The sequence below is a fragment of the Mesocricetus auratus genome, unplaced genomic scaffold, assembly GCF_017639785.1.
Source record: "Mesocricetus auratus isolate SY011 unplaced genomic scaffold, BCM_Maur_2.0 Super-Scaffold_100011, whole genome shotgun sequence".
Taxonomy (NCBI): Eukaryota; Metazoa; Chordata; class Mammalia; order Rodentia; family Cricetidae; genus Mesocricetus; species Mesocricetus auratus.
The window spans coordinates 3,399,736-3,419,309 of record NW_024429195.1 but is presented as its reverse complement, the minus strand read 5'-3'; positions in this window follow the sequence as shown (position 1 = coordinate 3,419,309).

Here is a 19,574-nt window from a genome sequence, read left to right as displayed (position 1 = left end):
AGAATTCTCTGATCATTTCATCACTTATTGCTAGTTGGTCTGCTTCTGTTTTACTGTAATTTCTTTTTTTTTTTAGATTTATTTATTTATTACATATACACCAGATTGAATTATAGATGGTTGTCAGCCACCATGTGGTTGCTGGGAATTGAACTCAAGACCTCTAGAAGAGCAGTCAGTGCTCTTAACCTCTGAGCCATCTCTCCAGCCCCTTACTGTAATTTCTTTAAGGTTTTGTTTTTGTCCATTTTTTTCTGTTCAAAGGCCTGGCTGTTTTTGATTAAACACTAGAAATTATATTAAAAAATTACGAAATAGTGCTAAGCCCGGTGGGACACATTCCTCCATAGAAGGTTTATGTTATTGTCTTGCTAGTATTAGAAGAGTACAATCTTGGATGATTTTTAACCCAGTTTTAGGGATACGTATCTGTTATCTGTGCTGATTTGTTGTTGCTTTGTTGGTGGTGGTGGTGGTGTCATCATCTTGATACAAGCCATAGTTATCTGGAAGCACAATTGAGAAAATGACTTCATCAAATCGTCCTGTAAACAAGTCTGTGAAGCATTTTTTTAAAACCCATGATTGATTTGGAAAGGTCCAGCCCACCCCAAGAAGGTTGTCATGAATTGTACTGAAAGTAAGCCTTAGCCAGCCTCATGGAACAATCCAGGACACAGCATTCCTCCATGGTCTCTGTTCAGTTCCCACCTCCAGCTCTCCGTCAGTGTTTTTCTCCGTGATAAGAGTGTGATCTAAGAGCTGTAAAATGAAACAAACCCTTTCATTCCTGAGTTGGTTTTGGTATGTGTTTTATCGTAGCTGTGGAAACGTAACAAAGATAGTATCTAACCTGCAATTCAGTCTCTAGAAGTTACATTTGATATGTATTTTTTTTTAACCTTAAGGCATAGATAGTCCTTTGGGATTTCACCACAAAGTAAAGGCTGACCCAGCCTCCCATTTTTGGGACTAGCTGTTGCTTCCCAACCTCTCTAGCCCATGCCTCTTTCTCTTTTTAAGCTCTGCAAAGCTGTCAAATGTACCGCTGAATTTCAGTCCTACAGACACCTCTTCACGAACTGACAGATGCCCCCGAAGAGAAAGAAATGCTCAAACTAGATTTGTAATCTCCTAGTTTCCCTGCCCTGGTTTTGACCCCATTGATTGTTTTTTTTACCATTTTATCATACTCTCATTGAATGTTTTGTCTTTCACAGTGGGAGTTTTGTTCTGAATTGTGTAGTCTGTCACTGTTGTTCAAACACTTCTCTTTCACTCAGCTCCTAAGTGCTCTTGGTCATTCCTATTGTTGGCTGCATCTCCCCAAAATATGTGGTGGAAACTTAATCCAAAGCAATAGTGCAGAGAAGGGGCAGGGGGTGGGGGTCATGATTACTTAACTCTCATGAAAGAATTAATGTTGATTATACAAAACAGTTCAAAGTGGAAGTCAGATCTTTGAGTACTCATTACATGAGTGTGTGTGAGTAGGCATTCTTGTCCTTCTGCCTTCTGCCCTTGGATGTTACCTTAAGAAGACACTTGCCCCCTTCAACCTCAGGCTTACCAACCTTCCCAACATGAGCCAAATGTATTCTTATTACTTGTAAATTATCTAGCCTACTGGGATTCTATTACAGCAATACAAAGCAAACTAAACCAATTACATATATATATATATATATATATATATATATATAAAACCTTTTTCTACCATGAGATGACTGACTAAATTGTCAGAGAAAAGTAGTTTGTGTCTTTTATATTAAAAGAGGTCAAGGCATTTTAAATTGTACTCCTAGCTCTCCAAGGCATAAATCAGACAGAGATGCTTAATTTTTTTCCAATGAGATTAAGGTAATCTTTCGTTGGTTATATAGCCGATTTTGTTATGCAAATCATTTCTTAGTAAATATTACACCATTTCAGATGTTTCCGGGGCATGCAGTCATATATTCAGGCTAAAGAAGCTAAGTAAGAAAATAATCGTTAACAGAAAGTTGTTTATCATCAGATCGTGATGACTCTCCTGTTACTGAGAAAGTGAAAACGTGGCTGCTGAAGCAAATCTTTTCTCAAAACAGTTTCTAGCACTGTCACTGGAGTGATTAAAGCTCTCTAACCCCTAGTTTACTCCAGTCCTGTCACCATACCACAATACCTTTGATGGGGGTGGGAGGGTCTGTAAACAAGGGAACCATTCCTCACAAAGTCCAAGGTTAAGGTGCTGGCAAATTTGGTGTCTGGTGAAGGTCTGCTCCCCACTGATAAACACAGCCCATGATCTTATGGAGTGCGGGAACTGATCCTGTTCATGAGACCAGGCCTTCGGTGATCTAATCACCTTGCACAGGCCTGGCCTCTCAAGAGCAGTCTGGCTCCAAATATGAGTGTTTAGGAGCCCAACGCTGTTATCCTAGCATTTTAATGTGCAAAAGGAGAGTGATACTTAGTCAGAAATATTTTACGGGTAAAGAATGTATAGCAAGCACCTATGGTCAGTATAAATCGAGTATTTAACAAAAACGAAAACATTCATCATTATCCATTGTGCTAGGCCATAACAATCTATTTATTTGTCTTTTTTTTTTTTTTTTTGAGGCAGGGTCTGTCTTCATAGCCCGAATGTCCTGGAACTTGCCATGTGGATCAGGCTCCTCTTGAACTCACAGAGATCTGCCTACCTCTGCTCCTTGAATACAGGGATTAAAGGCATATGCCACCATGGCCCACTTGGACAATAATTTCTTAAACTTAGCTCCATTGATATTTTAGATAGAACAACTCCTTTTTAAAAGAATTTTGTTGTCCAAGTGTTGGGTAAAGCCTTTTCCTCCGCCAGCCACTTTGTCACCCCCCCACCCCCCGCCAGCCACTTGGGCTCTGCCACAGTTGCAGTCCCCAAATAAACACACAGGAGGCTATATTAATTATGAAGCTGTTGGCCGTTTGCTTGGTTTCTTACTGGCTAGCTCTGACTTAAGTATTTATTCCATAATTGTTAATCTAAGTATTTCTCTTACCGGAAATGGTCCGGATTTCTTACCCCTATGACGGCTATATCATGGCTCCCTCTGTTTCTCCTTCCCAGAGTCCTCCTGGACTCCTAGTCCCACCTATCTTGGTTCCCTATTGGCCAACAGTGCCTTATTCAGCAACCAGTAAAAGACAGATTTCAGAATGGCATCTCCCATCATACAAGTATCTTAGTTTGGGTTTTATTGCTATGATGAGACGCCATTACCACAGTAATTCATATATATATATATATGTAATTTGGGCTGGCTTACAGTTTCAGTGGTTTAGACCATTATCGTCATGGAGGACAGCACATCAGCAGAGCAAGCAGACATGTTGCTGGAGAATTAGCTTAGAGCCCTACATCTGAATTGACAAGCAGCAGGGAGAGATAGTGAGCCATTAGGCCTGACTTGACCTTCTGAAACCCAACCCAAAAGCACCACCGCCTCCCCCTACCCCCATCTCTCTCTCTCTCTCTCTCTCTCTCTCTCTCTCTCTCTCTCTCTCTCTCTCTCTCTCTCTCTCTACACACACACACACACACACACACACACACACACACACTTGCTCCAACAAGGCCATGCCTCCTCCAACAAGCCACGCCTCCTAACAGTGCCACTCCCTAATGAGCCTGTAGGGGCCATTTTCATTCAGACCTCCATAACAAGTAAGTTGTTCAAAGGCCTCTGTGCTAGATTCCAGAAGCATCTCCTCGGTGTGGCAGCCAAAAATATCCCGAGTGTAGGGAAACCCCGCCAAGTGTCACCTAAGAAGGCAAGGTGCCAAGGAGAACTTCCACACCTCACCGCCAAGCAGCTATGGTCACCACACCCAAGTGGAAGCCATGTTAAAACTGGAGCTTAGAAAGCTAAATGGAGGTTAAATTAAATTAGTGAATTAATTAAACATTGAGATTTTTCATTATTTCTCCTATCAACTTCAGAACACAATTTATCTCTATCCCAGTTTTTCCTGTGTATGTCTGTACCAACATAAACATATGTGAACACACACACACACAGACACACACACACCAAGTATGTGGTATATTTGGTGGTTTGTTTTTTGTCTTGTTTTTATGTTTGAAAGGATCATACATGAATAAAGTGGAGACTTTATTTACAGCCCAGATAAAGAAGATAATAAAAATTACCATTTAGGCCATGGGAGCAAAAAATTGACCACCCATAATCTGTTGTTATAGAAAAGTCCAAACTCACTAAGGGATTCACTCCAATCAGTGCCTGGGCAGAAAGAATTGCCACAGAGCTAACAGTACTCTTAAACATTCACTAGAAAGCGGCTGCATTGGATTTCTGCACAAGATCTCTCAGTGATTAAAATATAGGCACTGATATTACCCTAAACATCCCACATTAGAATCCATAGTGCCAGATGACTTGTTAGGCTTGTGTCTGAGGAATTTACTTGGTAGAAATATTACACAGTTGTACTAGCTTTGGGGTTAGCACAAGAGAAGACAGCCATGCCATGACAGAAACCCATGGTAAGTGTGCCTAATGGGAAGAAATCCATCTCACACTCTTGTGCGCATTGATACAACCACTATATAGTGAGGAATCTTATTCCACACACACAGGAACACATCATATGCATGACTTAATGACTTATACATGCCATGCTGATGGGACTCCTCTGAGTGTTCCTCTACTCCTTGGTGAGTTTGAACATTCACTGGGGGGGGGGGATCTCTACTCCCATCTCCTTAATGAGCTCCTATGTGTCCCTATTAGTTTCCAGAGTCACTGCAACAGCACAGCAAGCTGCTGGCCACAGACAACGCAAACCTAGTATCTTACCATTGAGGCTAGCTTTCATAGCGAATGTCCCTTTTGAGATTTGTGCAAGGCTTCCTTGACTCTCACAGCTCACGATTCCTTTCAGAGACCCTCGGTGTCCCCCTGACTTGTAGGTGCATCACTTTAACTGCCTCTGCTATGTCTTGGCCATTTTCTCCCTACGCGCCAGTGTTCCCAAGTATCTTCTTATGGGAATGCCCGTCACGTCTCACAAACAAAACCTACTTCAGTATGATCCCTTCTTGGCTAATTATACCTTCAATAATGCTCATTCCAAACACAGCTCATGGGTTTCCAGGAATGAATAACACTTTAGGGGGACACTATTCAACAGGTAGTATATTCTTTGACAATTCACTTAAATATAAATCTTGTTTACGAAGCATGTATTGTTTTAAAATCACTAGTTTGGGCATCCTTTCCTATAAAGCTACAGCTACACTTAGAAATATGTCTGACAAAAGCTTCACATTCTTGTTTTGTCTCTTCAAGGGTTAGCCCTATATTTTAATCTTCTATAACAACAGGTAGTACATGGATGGGCTTAATACGTGTTTATGAAGTGATATGAATTAATTCAACTTCACCTAGATCCTAAGGACAAATGACTATGTAGCCCCTTAGACTCCAAATAAGGAAAAGTGAAATAGGATACAATCACACAAAGCTTTCAATCAAAAAACGGGGCTGATGGATTTTATTTTTTTAACCTGTGACTGCATAACAACCACAGAAGTGGTACAACAGAACCTCACCGAACTCAGACAGTAAATTTGATATTGATGATAAAAGGAGCATTTACCTTCTGAGTGTTCCCAGCCATCTGCCAGGACAGGCAATGCTCAGGGAAGCCATTCAGTAAAATAAGCATTTCAGAGTTGGGCATGGTGGTGCACACCTTTAATCCAAGTACTACAGAGGCAGAGGTAGACAGATGTCAGAGAGTGTAAGGCCAGCCTGGTCTACAAAGCAACTTCCGTGCCAGCCAGAGCTACACAGTGAGACCATTCTTCACGTTCACAGTATATTTTCCTATACAAATTATTTCTATGTATAGTTAGAACTATTGGGGAGGTGATTATAAATCAACTAAAATCAAGCAAAAAAAAATAGAGCGTTTGTATACTTTTGAAATTTACTTAGCAAATTTAACCTTTACAGTTTATTTTCCTTTTAAAAATACTTCTTGGAGAGACATTTCTCCAGCAAGACCTGAGAAAACAGGCACATGAAAAGATTCTCAACCTTATTGGTCATTAAGGAAATGCCAATTAAGGCATAATGGTATTGCAACACATCTGTTGCAATGCTAAATTTGAAAGCCTAGCCAGACCAGGTGTGAAGAATTTAAGGCAAATGGCACTCCCAGACACTGCGGCTGGGATCACAGAATGCTGCAATCGCTCTGAGCAGAGCTTAGCAGTTTGTTAAGTGAGGGATTGTGCTGCCCTGTTACCTAGCCGTTGCAATCCTCCTGATATCACATGTAGGAACTCGAACGTGAATTTTCAGGTTTATTTGTAAAGTAACAGGCACTCACCAATAAAAATAAACAAACTCTAGTACACAGAAATGAGAGAATGAGTTTTCAACAATAAAGGAATGAAAGGTTTCACATTAAGTTAATTACACTGGAAAAATGCAGTTTTTTTTAAAAAAAAAAAAGCAGATTGCATAATTGTATCTACAGAAAACCCCAGAAAATGCAAACTAACACATGATAATACGATATTGTCTTGACTGTGATGGTTCTTTCATGGGTCTGTAAACCTACCAGAGCTTATCAGATTGCAGACATGAATATATGGAACTTCTTGGATGGCGGTCTAACACTGAGGGAATTTAGGGTAAGAACAGAAGCAGAGGTCATGGAAGAGGGCTGTTTATGGACTTGCTTCCCCCGTTTACGCCAGTTTGCTTTCTTTCACAACCCAGAACAACCTGCCCAAAGGCAGCACCACACATAAAGGGATGCGCCCTCTGCACACTGATCATTGAGCAAGAACATTCCTGGAAGACTTAACCTACAGGCCAACCTGATGAAGGAAGGAAATTCCTTCCAGTAAGGTTTCCTTTCCCCAGATGAGTCTAGTTTGCGTCAAGATGACAAAAACAAATCATCACCCTGGGTTATAGACTTTATATGGATACTGGGGATCTGAACTCAGATCCTCTAGTTTGTACACCGATGTATGCAATCAGTCACCCCACACACACACACAAGGCCCTATTATGAATATTTTTTTCACAACCAAGCATGTGAAAGACTATAAGATTCTGCAAATCAGTACATCCTGAGACAGTCAGCCAGGAAGTCAACATGAACCTGAAAATTAGACGAATTTAAAACTAAATAATGTCTTTGTAAATATAATATTTAAAATGCCCGTGAAACAATCTTGGAAAATAAGAGAATGGAGTCTGTGATGGCTAATGTTGACATTGAGTATGAGAGGTTCACAGCTGTAAAAACTTAGTCAGAAACATATTTCAGTGGAAGTACTAGGTTGCCAAAGGTGACTGTGATGTTCCCAGCCCAGGCAAACTGAGGCAATGTTGATTAACAGGCACACAAAGCTCTTAGGAGAATGAGCATAGGAAACGTCTTGCAAACGGAAGGTGAGAAACTCTGTGGACCCTTGGCATAGGTTTGTGTGCAGAGCTGAAATAAAAGAATTAGAATCTCTAGCGACGGTCTGGAAGGAAGGATAGAAAGGAGGGATGCTGTTTTAGTCAAGTAGGAAACAGAGGGAAGGAAGAAAGGTCAGTGGCGGCACAGGGCTGTGGAAACAGAGAACTGGAAGCTTGAGAAACGTGGGGATCAAACGTGAAGAAGGAATACAGGGCAATAAAGACAACAAATGATGCATGGTTTCAGAAGCACCTAGGCAGTGCTGACAGTGGACAGCCAGGAAGCTTACTGAACCCCAGGAAGGCAGGACAGGACGCACAAAGGTGCATTTGAAAGGCGGTGATCATCAAGGGCAATGGGAGTGATACCTGACCCTTCCTGTGGTTCCCTCAGGTAAAGCCAGTCACTCCCTGCTAGGATGCAGCAGCAGAACTATAGGACACAAAGTGAACTTTCCGGGAAGCGTTCTGTCTTTGTTTTTTTATCAACAACTGTTTCAATAAGCTCTTGGAGGAGAAATAATAAATTCCTCAGGCGAAGGAGGCTCCCTGAGTTGCAGAAGAGGCTCCATCCATTACCGTAGGTAATATTGACGCCCTGGCCCTCACTGGCCTTAGCCAGCCCGTGACTGAGGCCAACTTTGATCACTGTGACACCAGCCAGCCCGACAGAACAACTTCACCCGTGGAAAGCTGCCTCCCTAGCCAGGTCCAGAAGCAGCAGGAAATGGGCATAACCAGGAGACCAGGGAGAGATTGCTTCCTAATCAGGAATATACCTTCTACCTTGACCAGAGATTGGTAACAGTAGCTTGATAAGGCAAAAAAAAAAAAAAAAAAAAAAAAAAGCAAGGGAAAGCAAAGCATTTAAACGTTTTGGGCACAGACTCTCAGTTGTATACAATTAATGTGCTAGCCAAATGGTCCCTATTAATACTTGTAACTTTTTTTTTCTAGCCTACCTGGTTCTAAAAGTTGTAGTATATGAATGGGCACTGGATAAGTCTGTGAGATAGCATCACTAGATTTGAAAAAGCTCTGCCTACATTACAAGGCATTTTGCCACAGTCGAAGATTTGCTCTTCTTAGGACTTAGTGTTCTGTTATTTAAATGTCATAAAACAGCCAAAACTCTGTGTGCCCTCAGGTCCTACATCCATAAATTCAACCAGTAGCCACAGAGTCCAGAATGATTCAACAATAAGAAGCAATATGAATTAAAAAGGGCAATAACTAAACAGGGTTTACACTGTAGCAGGTATCATAAATCACCAAGAGATGATTTATGGTTCACAACAGGATTGGGTAGGCTACACGCAAACATGCCATTTTCTTCGGGGGACTTGAGCATCTCTGAATGCGATATGCGTGTGTGGGGTCCTGGAACCAGTTTCCATGGATTTCAAAGGGCAGGTTAATGATTCTGAAAGACAAATGCCCACACATGTAGATCAGGTTGATTTTTAAAGAATGTTCTCTGCACTTAGACTTGATAGAGGTACCAGCAGCTACCTAAACTGGTAAGAATGTTCACTGGAGGGGTGGAGTCCTGGATAGATTTAAAACGATGAGGTTAAAGATGGACTCAAAAGGATTAGTATGTTAGAATGCATGAATAAACAAAGCATAATGCACCAACTCTACAGCCCAGGTACGTCTTTTCACTTGGCGCTTGTCTCGAAGACATTACAGACCCGAGAGACTATAGAAACTGACTGCCTATAGAATGTGATTATTTTAAGGCAAAGAGAAAACCTTCCAATTCCAGGGTCTCTAAGAAGTCATGTTTCACTATGTTTCTTGTACCAACTGAACTATTTGGGATGAACACCTCTGCTCAAACTCAGAGTCAGAAACACCACCCAGAAACTTAGAGGTTAATTATGTCAAAAATGTAGCAGCCATCTCCTGGAAAAATAAAACAAACAAAAACTTAGTATGCCCTTCTTATGGCTTCTGATGTAAAGAACCCAGATCCTTGCTCTTACCTCCTGATCGGGGGCAAAGGCCACCACGGGGTCTGCATCCAAGAGGTCTACCGTGAGTAAACTAGGTGTACATGTAAGTGCCTTGGTGCACAGTGATGGGGATACCAAGGGCTCAAGACCAGCATTCCTGCTGAGCTAGAGCTGGTTCCAGGTTAGTAATTGCCAAGTATCTACAGGAACGTGTTATGACACCCCACTCCCCTGCCCCACTTCCCCTGTGCATTGCCAGTAAAGGAACTGGAGTCCGTGTGGTTGGAACCATCTTGGAGGCATGAGACAATGTATCACTCCAGTGGAGCTGAGCTGTTCTCATGGGAGGGGAAGGGCAGCCTGTCCTGGTAGGGATTTTCCTGCCTGTCAATGTCAGAGCAAAGGAAAAAGTTAAACCAGAGAGCAGGCTCTGGGGATCCCCTGTTTTAAGATGTGATTTTCAGCCATTCACCTAGAGCCAACTTGAAAGCAGCTTGGTGAGAGGCTGTTTTTTTTTTTTTTTAAGTAACCATATTTGGTGACTGTTATTTGTAGGAGGCTATAATACCAAATGAAGGTCTGATTTCCCCCCTCATCCGGTTACCATTGCAGGGGGCAGGTAACAAGTACCTAGATTATCAAAACAAAGCTCTCATTGTTGTTCCGCCATATGTGAGAAGCACAAGGTCTTAGCCACAGCTCACTGCCACCTCCCACCGCCCCTGTTTCAGACAAGTCAGTGGCGGAAGTTGCCCACAAGCCTCACAACGTCACAAGCAGAGCTAGATTCTCTTTTCATCGTTGCCTTCTACATAAGCACATAAAATTGAAATATTCCCACCTCTGGTCTTACGTCGCTTGTGTTTAAAGAGTATTTCATAAGTATTGCCGTACCAGCTGCCTGTCCTGTCTCCGTGTTTCCCTGCTTTTCTGTCCATCGTTTTCAGCCCTCCCCACCGGCATTCAGATGAGCATCTCTGATTTACTCGCCACTTTGCCCATGGTTCCACTATGACTTTCAATTGCACGCAATAAAATGCAAACACTTAACTTCACACCAGCCTGCAGGTGAGCTTCCTCATTGTACCGAACCACACCCTTCTCTCAAGAAGCCGTTCCTGTCTCTTCTTCCTTATGGAACCTTTCACATTCGAGTCTTGCGGAGAACATGGTGGGATAGCCTGATGTCTTTGGTTAAGCTACTCAAGGAAGGCATTGCTGGAATGGATGGGTGTTGGGGTGCAGAACTCAGTAGGTGGAGTGCAGGGGCCTCTGCGTATGAAACTCGGCAGACACCACGTAAACATGGCGGGCTGTGCAAGCCTGACATCTCAAAACTTTGGAGGCAGAGGCAGAGAGGTCAGAGCTCCAAGGTCATCATTTGGCACCCATTGAGTTTTGAGACCGTCATGCAGTACATGGAAGCCTGCCTCAAAAACCTTGTCTTGTATGGTGAAACTTCCTGAGGAGGCGCTAACCTAGCATATATTTTAAGTGACGTTTTCGTAGAACTCAATTAGGAAGTTACCATCTTTCTGTTGTTCATGCCCACCTGCCCTTCCCCTAACCAGGAAACTCTGACAGTTTTGATTGTACAGTTATCATGTCTTTCTTTGCAATTGTATTACCATGCATGGTTCTTGCTTACTTTTTTACTCAACAGTATTTTTTTTTTCTTAGAATTACCCCATAGCAACATGTTCAGCTACCGCTGGTATTTTACATTTTGTGTAGTATTCTATTTTGGGGAAGTAAACAATATTTTGTCACTTCTGCCATATATAAATGTTTGTGTCCGCTTGTTTAAAAACTTGCTACACACAGTGTCGCTATGAAATGTCGGATTTATCTCCCAGATCATGTGTGTATCTAAGGCAAAATGTAGGACTTGCCAATCACACGCTTTCTAGGTGATGTAAGTAGTTCCCAGTAAGGTTTGCTGAGTGTAACTTTTGATTATTTGGCCAGGGTTTTGGTGCTGGGGATTGAACCTAGGACCTTCTGATGAGCTGGGGGGCCTCTCCCACTGAGCCCCAGTCCCAGGCCTTCTTACATTTATTTCTAATATTTTCAGTGCTTTTCATAAATATACGGTCTTGGAGGTTGGGGACGGCTTAGCTGTTAAAAGCGATGGTTGCTCTTCCAGCGAACGGCTTAGCTGTTAAAAGCGATGGTTGCTCTTCCAGTGGACTGGGTTTGATTCCCACCACACACAATACAGCTCGCAACTGTGTGGAACTTCAGTTCCTGAAAATCTAATACCTTCTTCTGGCCCCGTAAGGTATCACCTGCGTGTGATACACAGACATACAGCCAGGCAAAATATGTAAAGTAGTACATGCATCAAACATATTTAATTTTATATATATATAAACCACACACACACACACATATATATATGTATATGTATGCTTATTGCATAGAAACTAATTTGTGTAGAACTAAACCTTTTCTTGTTAATGATGGAACAATATGTTTTTTCCTATCTAGAAGTCAGAGCTTAATTTGAGGAAGTTCAAATCTTGATTTCCAAGAAATAATTTATTAACGAAAATTTTCAGATGGCCAGAAACAATGAGCCGCCTTTTCTCAGCAACAGACTTGATATCTAAGGTCGGTTCTGCTTGAGTGACACGCTGGGGTTCGTTTTAAACAACACTCTCAAGTGAAAACCTCAGGAACTGCTTCAGCAGGGAATGTCCTTTCTGATGGCCGGTGTCTCCCGTCTCTCCTCCACACCCTTTCCCACAGCCAGTCATAAACACACAAGTCCTTTTATTGCAGTCTGCTCTAGGAAGGTCTTGCCCCACAGCAAGGAGTGTGGGGAGTAAGGTGGAAACTGCTGGTCGGAGAGTCTGCACAGACAGGTCTGCTAGCCTTCAGCTCTCAGCCATGTGTCACCTGACAATGACTTCTGCATTGAACCAGATTCCTCATGACCCCCTATGCTTTGCAAAAACCGAGCATAAAAATAGGGAAGTCATGGGGCTGAGATGGTAAGAACACTTGCTGCCAAGCCTGAGGACTTGAGTTCAATCCCCCAGGTTCCCACAAGTTGCCTACTGAAAACAACGCACCCACTTTGTGTATACTCCCCCCACACCCCCCAAAATAGTAAGTTTTTAAAAAACGATGGGTCACCTTGAGTCTTTGTATTTCTGCACATTCTCAAGCGTCCTATGTGAGGCTGGTGGTTACAATTTGGTTGATTAGTTCATCTTTTGTTGTGGTCGCCTGCCATATCCCTTGAATGGGCATGAAGGGACAACAGATTTTCTTGTAGATATCTGTCTAATTTTGAATCCTTATTAGATCTGATTAGTCCATTTTCCATGAATCGATTAAGTACTGCTGACTAGTAAATTGTGAAATCACTGCTAGTAATATTGTTTCAAAACAAAATTTTGCTGTCACAGAAAGTTTTTATAACCGTCTCTTTAAGGTTACACTGGCTATAATCTTCTCTGTCTTCTTCCAAACTTTCCATAATATTCCTGTTACATTCTTAAGACAATCTTATTGAGCATGTGACTGATACACAATTTAGTTCTTACATCAGTCTGAGGAAAATTTGCATTTTTATTGCATTGAAGTCTTTTGTATTAAATATTCAGTTTCAACTCCCTGGCTTTGTCTTTCAATTTCATGGCCATCATCAGTACCTTATTCAGAAGACTTTCAACCTGCCAGAAAGTATCTACATTTATACTTATATCACTATGAGTAAAGATGCTTTTATGATTTTGTCGTTATTTAGCTGTGTTACTTTTTCTCCCTTCCTTCCTCCACTCTTTTTCTCCTCCTTTCTCTTTTTTTAAGGAACTATCTAGATCCTCTAGCAGGGTGTTATGAAAACTTCTAATGTATTTCTAAAGATTTTAGGGTCATTTTTATGTATCAAGACATTTCACTTGCCTTTCTAGGGTTTACTCTTCTTTATTAGCGTACAATACAAATAATTTTCATTGGGGCATTTTTCAAACAAAGTTTTTTTTTCTCTTTCCATCTTCCCCCCCATTCTCCCTCCTGTAGTTGGTTTTTTGTTTTGTTTTGTTTTATCCTTTGGAGCCCCACCATTCTGCTCCCAAATAAACACACAGAGACTTATGAGTGCCTGGCCTTGCATTGGCTTGTTTCCGGCTAGCTTTTCTAACTTAAGTTAACCTGTGTCTCTCAATGTTTTGCCTCTGGGCTTTTTAACCTGTCTTCATTATGTATATCTTTCTTTCCTTCTTACTCTGCGGCCGGATGGCTGGCCCCTACCTTCTTCCTTTTTCTCCTTTCCTCATCCCTCGCTCTTACTCTCTTCTCTCTCGAGCTTAGGTTTCTTCTCCTATTTATTCCCTGCCTACCAGCCCTGCCTATCCTTTCTCTGCCCAGCTATTGGCCATTCAGCTCTCCATTTGACCAGCCAGGTGTCTTAGGCAGGCAGAGCAGCAAAGCTTCGCAGAGGGTTAAGCAAATGAAAACGTAGAAGAACGCAACACATCCTTGCATCATTAAGCAAATGTTCCACCGCATAAACACATGTGATACACATCTTAAATGAATGTTCCACATCAACCTCCCATCCTTGTCTCCGCCCACACCCTCCGTAGCCTCCTTTCTACTCGCATGTCACATGGCCCTGTTGTCCCCTATCCACCTTTCCCAACATCTTTTGTCCCCCTCTCCTATCTTCTCTCACAGCTTATGCCGATTCTGACAGCCCCTTGCTAAAAGGGTCTGTGCACAGTAGAGAATACTTGAGTTTTATCTTTCTGTGTCTAGGTCCCTTAATATGACACATCCCAGAGCCATCAGTTTCACTGCAAATTTCCTTTTTTTTTTAAATTTAAGTTAGAAACAAGCTTGTTTCTCATGTCAATCCCAGCTCCCTCTCCCTCCCCTCCTTCCACACCCTCCCCACCAGCCCCCCCCACCAGTCTTCACTCTGATCCCCAGGGAGGGTGAGGCCCTCCATGGGGGATCTCCAGAGTCTGTCCATTTCATCCAAGATAGGGCCTAGGCCCTCCCCCAAGAGTCCAGGCTGAGAGAGCATCCCTCATTGTGGGATGGGCACTCAAAGTCTATTTGCACACCAGGGATAAATACTGATCTACTACCTAAGGCCCCATAGATTGCCTAGGCCTCCTCACTGACACCCACATTCAGGGGGGTCATGCTTTCCACACAGCCATCAATCTGGGGTCCAAGAGCTCCCCTTTGATCAGGTCAACTGTTTCTGTCACTGGATTCCAGGAGTTCAGTTCAGTGTTTAGCTGTGGGTGTCTGCCTCTGCTTCCATCAGTCTCTAGATGAAGGTTCTGTTTTCCAGACTCTCTGGCAGTGGGATTGTAGGCTGGCACTCCCCTGATCCATGTCTAAAATCCATATATGAGTGAGTATATACCTAAGTGACATTGTCATTATCTGTTCCTTTGCTGATGAACATTAAGATGGTTTTCACTTCCACGGTGTTGTGAATAATGCAGACATGAGCATAGCTATGCCTGTATCTATGTGGTAAGATGAATGCACAGGAGTGTTTTTGTCATGTGGTAGCTCCATTTTTAATTTTTTAGGGAAAATAATGGCAGTACTAGTTTGCAACCCTCCCAGCATGCTGTAATTTGTTTGTTGGTTCGTTTTTGTTGTTGTTGTTTTACTGTGGAGACAGAGTCTCACTCTATAGCCTGAGCTGGCCTGGAACTCAAAGGCTCCTCTTACCTCTGCCTCCCAAGTGTTGGGATTATCATGAATTTTCTTGATTATAGACATTCTTGCCAAGGCAAAATGAAATCTCAAAATTGTTTTGATTTTCATTTCCCTGATAGTTAAGGATTGTAAACACTTTAAAAGTGCCATCAGCCACTTGTGTTTCTTCTTCTGGGAATTGCCCATTTCATTACCCTATTTATTGATTGGCAATTTTCCTTAATAAGGTTTAATTTTTTTTACTTCTATATAAAATAGATATGGACCCCTTGTCTGGGGTATAACTGGTAAAGATTTGCTCTCATTCTGTAGGCTACTTGTTAACTCTGCTAATGAAAGTAGGGGGGATGTTTTGCATCTTTCTGTACAGAAACTTTTTAATTCTGCGTAGCACCACTTGTTGGTTCTTGAGACTATTTTCTGTCCTGTTCAGAAAGTTCTTTGCTCACATGAATAATTTATGTATATCCCCTATGTTTTCCTGCAACACTTTCAGCATTGCAGATTTTAAATTGAGGTTAAGATCTATCATCCACTTTGAATAATCTTGAGTAAAGTGAGAAATGATTTTATCATCTTGCCAGATGATTTCAATCTTTACTAGGCCATTTTATTGAACAGGCACACCCCCAAACCAAGTGTATATTTTTGTCAAGAATTAGGTGGCCACGACTATGCGCGCTTCCTCTAGGGCCTCAATTCCATCCTATGGGTCTACATGCCTATTTGTTCTGTGGCAGTACAGTGTTTGTCCCGGTCACTCTAGCTCTGTAGAATAACTTGAGATCAGAGATTATGGTACTTCAGCAATGTTTTTCTGCTTAGGAGTACTTTGGTTGTTTTCGTTCTTTTGTGTGTCTCCATATAAATTATTGGATCCCCCGACCCCCAGTCCAAAGAAGAATGTCATTGGAACTTTGGTGGGGATTATGCAGAATGTATAGATATTCTTTGGTCATCTAGCCATTTTCTTAATGTTGGTTCTGTCAGTCCAGGGAGTATGGCGGTTCTCTCCATCATCTAGCATTTTTTTTTAATTCCTGTTTTTTTCCACTGTCTTAAAACGTTCATTGTAATTGCCTCTCACTTCCTTTAGTAGGTTTATCTATACGTTATTTATTTTGGAGGTGCTATTACGACTAGGACACAGCCCCTAAGTCTTCTAAGCAAGTGAAAGTAGTCTGACATATGTCTCAAACTACTGATTTTTATATGCTGGCTTAGCACCCTGAGCTTTACTGGAAGTATTTATTAAATCTAAGGCTTTCCTGGTGAAGTCTGTAGGATAAGAGACCCTGGTATACAGAATTGTGCCATGTGAGAGTAGGGATGCTTCTTCTCGTCTTACTTTTATCTCTTTTATGTCTTTCTCTTGTTTATTGGCCCAGCAAGATATCAGGCATTCAGGTAACTATAGGTATGCTCTGCATGTGTTTGTGTGTGCGTGTGTGTGTGTCCATGTGTGTGGTCTTTTATTATTTTGAGGTGTGTTCTTCTTTTTTAAGGTTTATTTATTATACATACAGTGTTCTGTCTGCATGTGTGCCTGCAGGCCAGAAGAGGGCACCAGATCTCATTACTGATGTTTGTGAGCCACCATGTGGTTGCTGGGAACTGAACTCCGGACATCTGGAAGAGTAACTAGTGCTCTTAAATCACTGAGCCATCTCTCCAGGCCTGAGGTATGTTCTTTCTGTTCCTAATTTCTCTAGAACTTTTACTTTGAGCTTTGTCAAGTGCTTCTTCCCTGTCTGTCAAGAAGATCGATTTCTGTCCTTAAGGTTGTTTATATATTGGATCACACTTAGTGATTTATGTGTGTTGAGCCTACCTTTGCATCTTTGGGACTTGGGATGGAGCCTATGAAATCATAATGTGTGGTCTTCCTCCTCTGTTCTTGAATTCTGTTTGCAGGTATTTTGCTGATAGTGTGTATGTCTTTATCTGGTTTAGTTATCAAGACAATATTGGATTCACAGAATGAATTTGTTTACACTCTACGTCTTCCTGTTTTGTTGGGGGGGGAACTTTGGGAAGTGTCAGTATTTCCTCTTCCTTGAATGACTGGTGTGGAGCATGTAGGAAGGAGGATGGGAAAAGGCTCGAATAAGGAGGAAGGACAGAGGCCGACACAGGCGCATGACCCGTAGGAGGGGTTGGAAAGTTCCATGGGTTCAGAACGGTCATTCTGACGCCGCTGATGCTCACTGACATGTGTGGATCTGGGTTTGGGAAGGGGCCTATTTTAGGGGCCGCATTAATCTAGCTACAAAGTGAGGTTTTTTTTTTCAAGTTAATTACAATAAAGTCATATTTTTATAGAAACTGATAGAATTCAGTAGTGACTCCATCTGGTCCTAGGATTTTCCTTTGTGGGGAAACTTTTAATTGCTGCTTCAATCTCATTGCTCATTATAGGCCTATTTAAATTATTTATGTCTTCTGCATTTAATTTAGGTAAGTCATATGTGTTCAGAAGTTTATTCATTTGTCTAGGTTTTCTCTTCATACTGTTCTTTAATGACCATCTGGATTTCATTGGAATCTGTTGTTATTTATGCATTTGGGTCTTTTCTCTCTCTCTACATTCCTAACTTCTTTTCTTAATTTCTAATTTTCTGTGTTTATTTATTTACCATGCCAGGTATTAAAAGGTGGGTTCTGATAAAACCAGGCAAGAGCTCAAACACTGAGCTGTATCCCAGCTCCTCCTCTTTTCTAATTTCTTAATTTAAAGGCACAGCCCAACAAATCTCATCCTTTCCCATTAAAGTAAAAGCATCTACAATTTTAATAATACTTTTTTTAGATGCCTCAATTGACATATATATTGAGATACAGTTGTGTTGGCTAGTTTTATGTCAACTTGACGCAAGCTAGAGTCACCTGAGAGAAGGGAGCCTCACTTGAAAAAAAGAAGACTCCATAAGAGCAAGCTGTAGGCAGGCCTGTAGAGTGTTTTTTAATTAGCGATTGATGTGGGCAGGCCCAACCTATTGTGGGCTGGTGGTCCTGGGTCCTATAAGAAAGCAGGCTGAGCAAGCCACGAGGAACAAGCCAGTAAGCAGCTCCCTCGATGGCTCTGCATCAGCTCCTGCCTCCAGTTCCTGCCCTGCTTGAGTTCCTGTCCTGACTTCCTTCAGTGATGTATAGCAATGTGGAAATGTGAGCCAAATAAACCACTTCCTTTGGGGACCCTCTCATGCTATACAGGAATTCTGCCTTCTCTGTGTCTCCTTCTGAAGTATCTACCTACAAATCTAATAAGCATCTTAAAAACAAAACAAAACAAAACAAAAAAAAAACCCTTTCTAAGTCTACCTGTAATTTTTTTTATCTGGTTTTGGTCATTTAAAATCCAATAATATACTATTCATAATGTAAGTCTTAGAAACTCATCGAAGCATCATAGTTTAACATAAACATATGATCAATATTTATAAATATTCCATGGATCCTTGAGGAAATGTTCTATAGATTTCCACAGGAGAGTCTTTTAAAAGTGTGTGTTTTTTTTTAGATATGCTCCATATCATTACTTCTCTGTGAACCTGGTTCATCAAATATTGAGAAAAGAACATTGAAAAAAAATGCCCATTATCATCATGAATTATTAATGCCTCTGTTTAGTTCTTGTGCAATTGTAAAAGAAATACCTACTTAAAATGTGAGCTGCTGGGTATATTCTAGAATTGTACAATACTCCTGAAATAGCTACAACTGGGCAAGAGTGAATTTTTAGTTTATTCTTGTCTCATTAGAATATGGAAAGAACAGTCCTTAGTTAGACATACTTGAGTTATCTATTTCTATATTTCTATCATTTCACATTCGGTCATACTGTAGCCTTATTTTAAAGAATCTCTCCTTTTAACTTATTATTATTATTATTACTATGGAGACAGGTTCTCATTATACAGCCCTGCCTAGTCTGGGACTATGTAGATCAGGTTAGCTTTGAGCTCATAGCCATCTGCCTGCCTCAGCCTCCAGAGTGCTCAAATCAAAGGTATGGATCAGGACATCAAGCCATATCTCTTTTAAATAAAGCAGGTAAATTCATGTGAGCCTATTCCTTGCCTTCCAACTGGAAATGTTGTCCAGTTACAGTCTCTGCAATGGACGTGCTTAGATTATTATTTTACAACCTCTGCAATGGATGTGTCTACATTATTTTTACCACTCTTCTTTGCACTTCTCGTGCGTTCTTCTCTAATATTAAATGTTTCCTCACCACGTTCTTTTAGGTTGACTCTCCTTTAATTCTAGTTCTTCATTTCTGTGAGACTCGGCCTTACACAGTCATTTTTTTTATTTTACCTTTTTAATGCCAAATGTGTAACCTCTACGTGTATACATGATAAGGTCTAAAATAACATCATTCTCTCCCATTCCAACAACGTAAGCTGGACTTTAGAATCCCGTGTCTCAAACACCGTCCCTC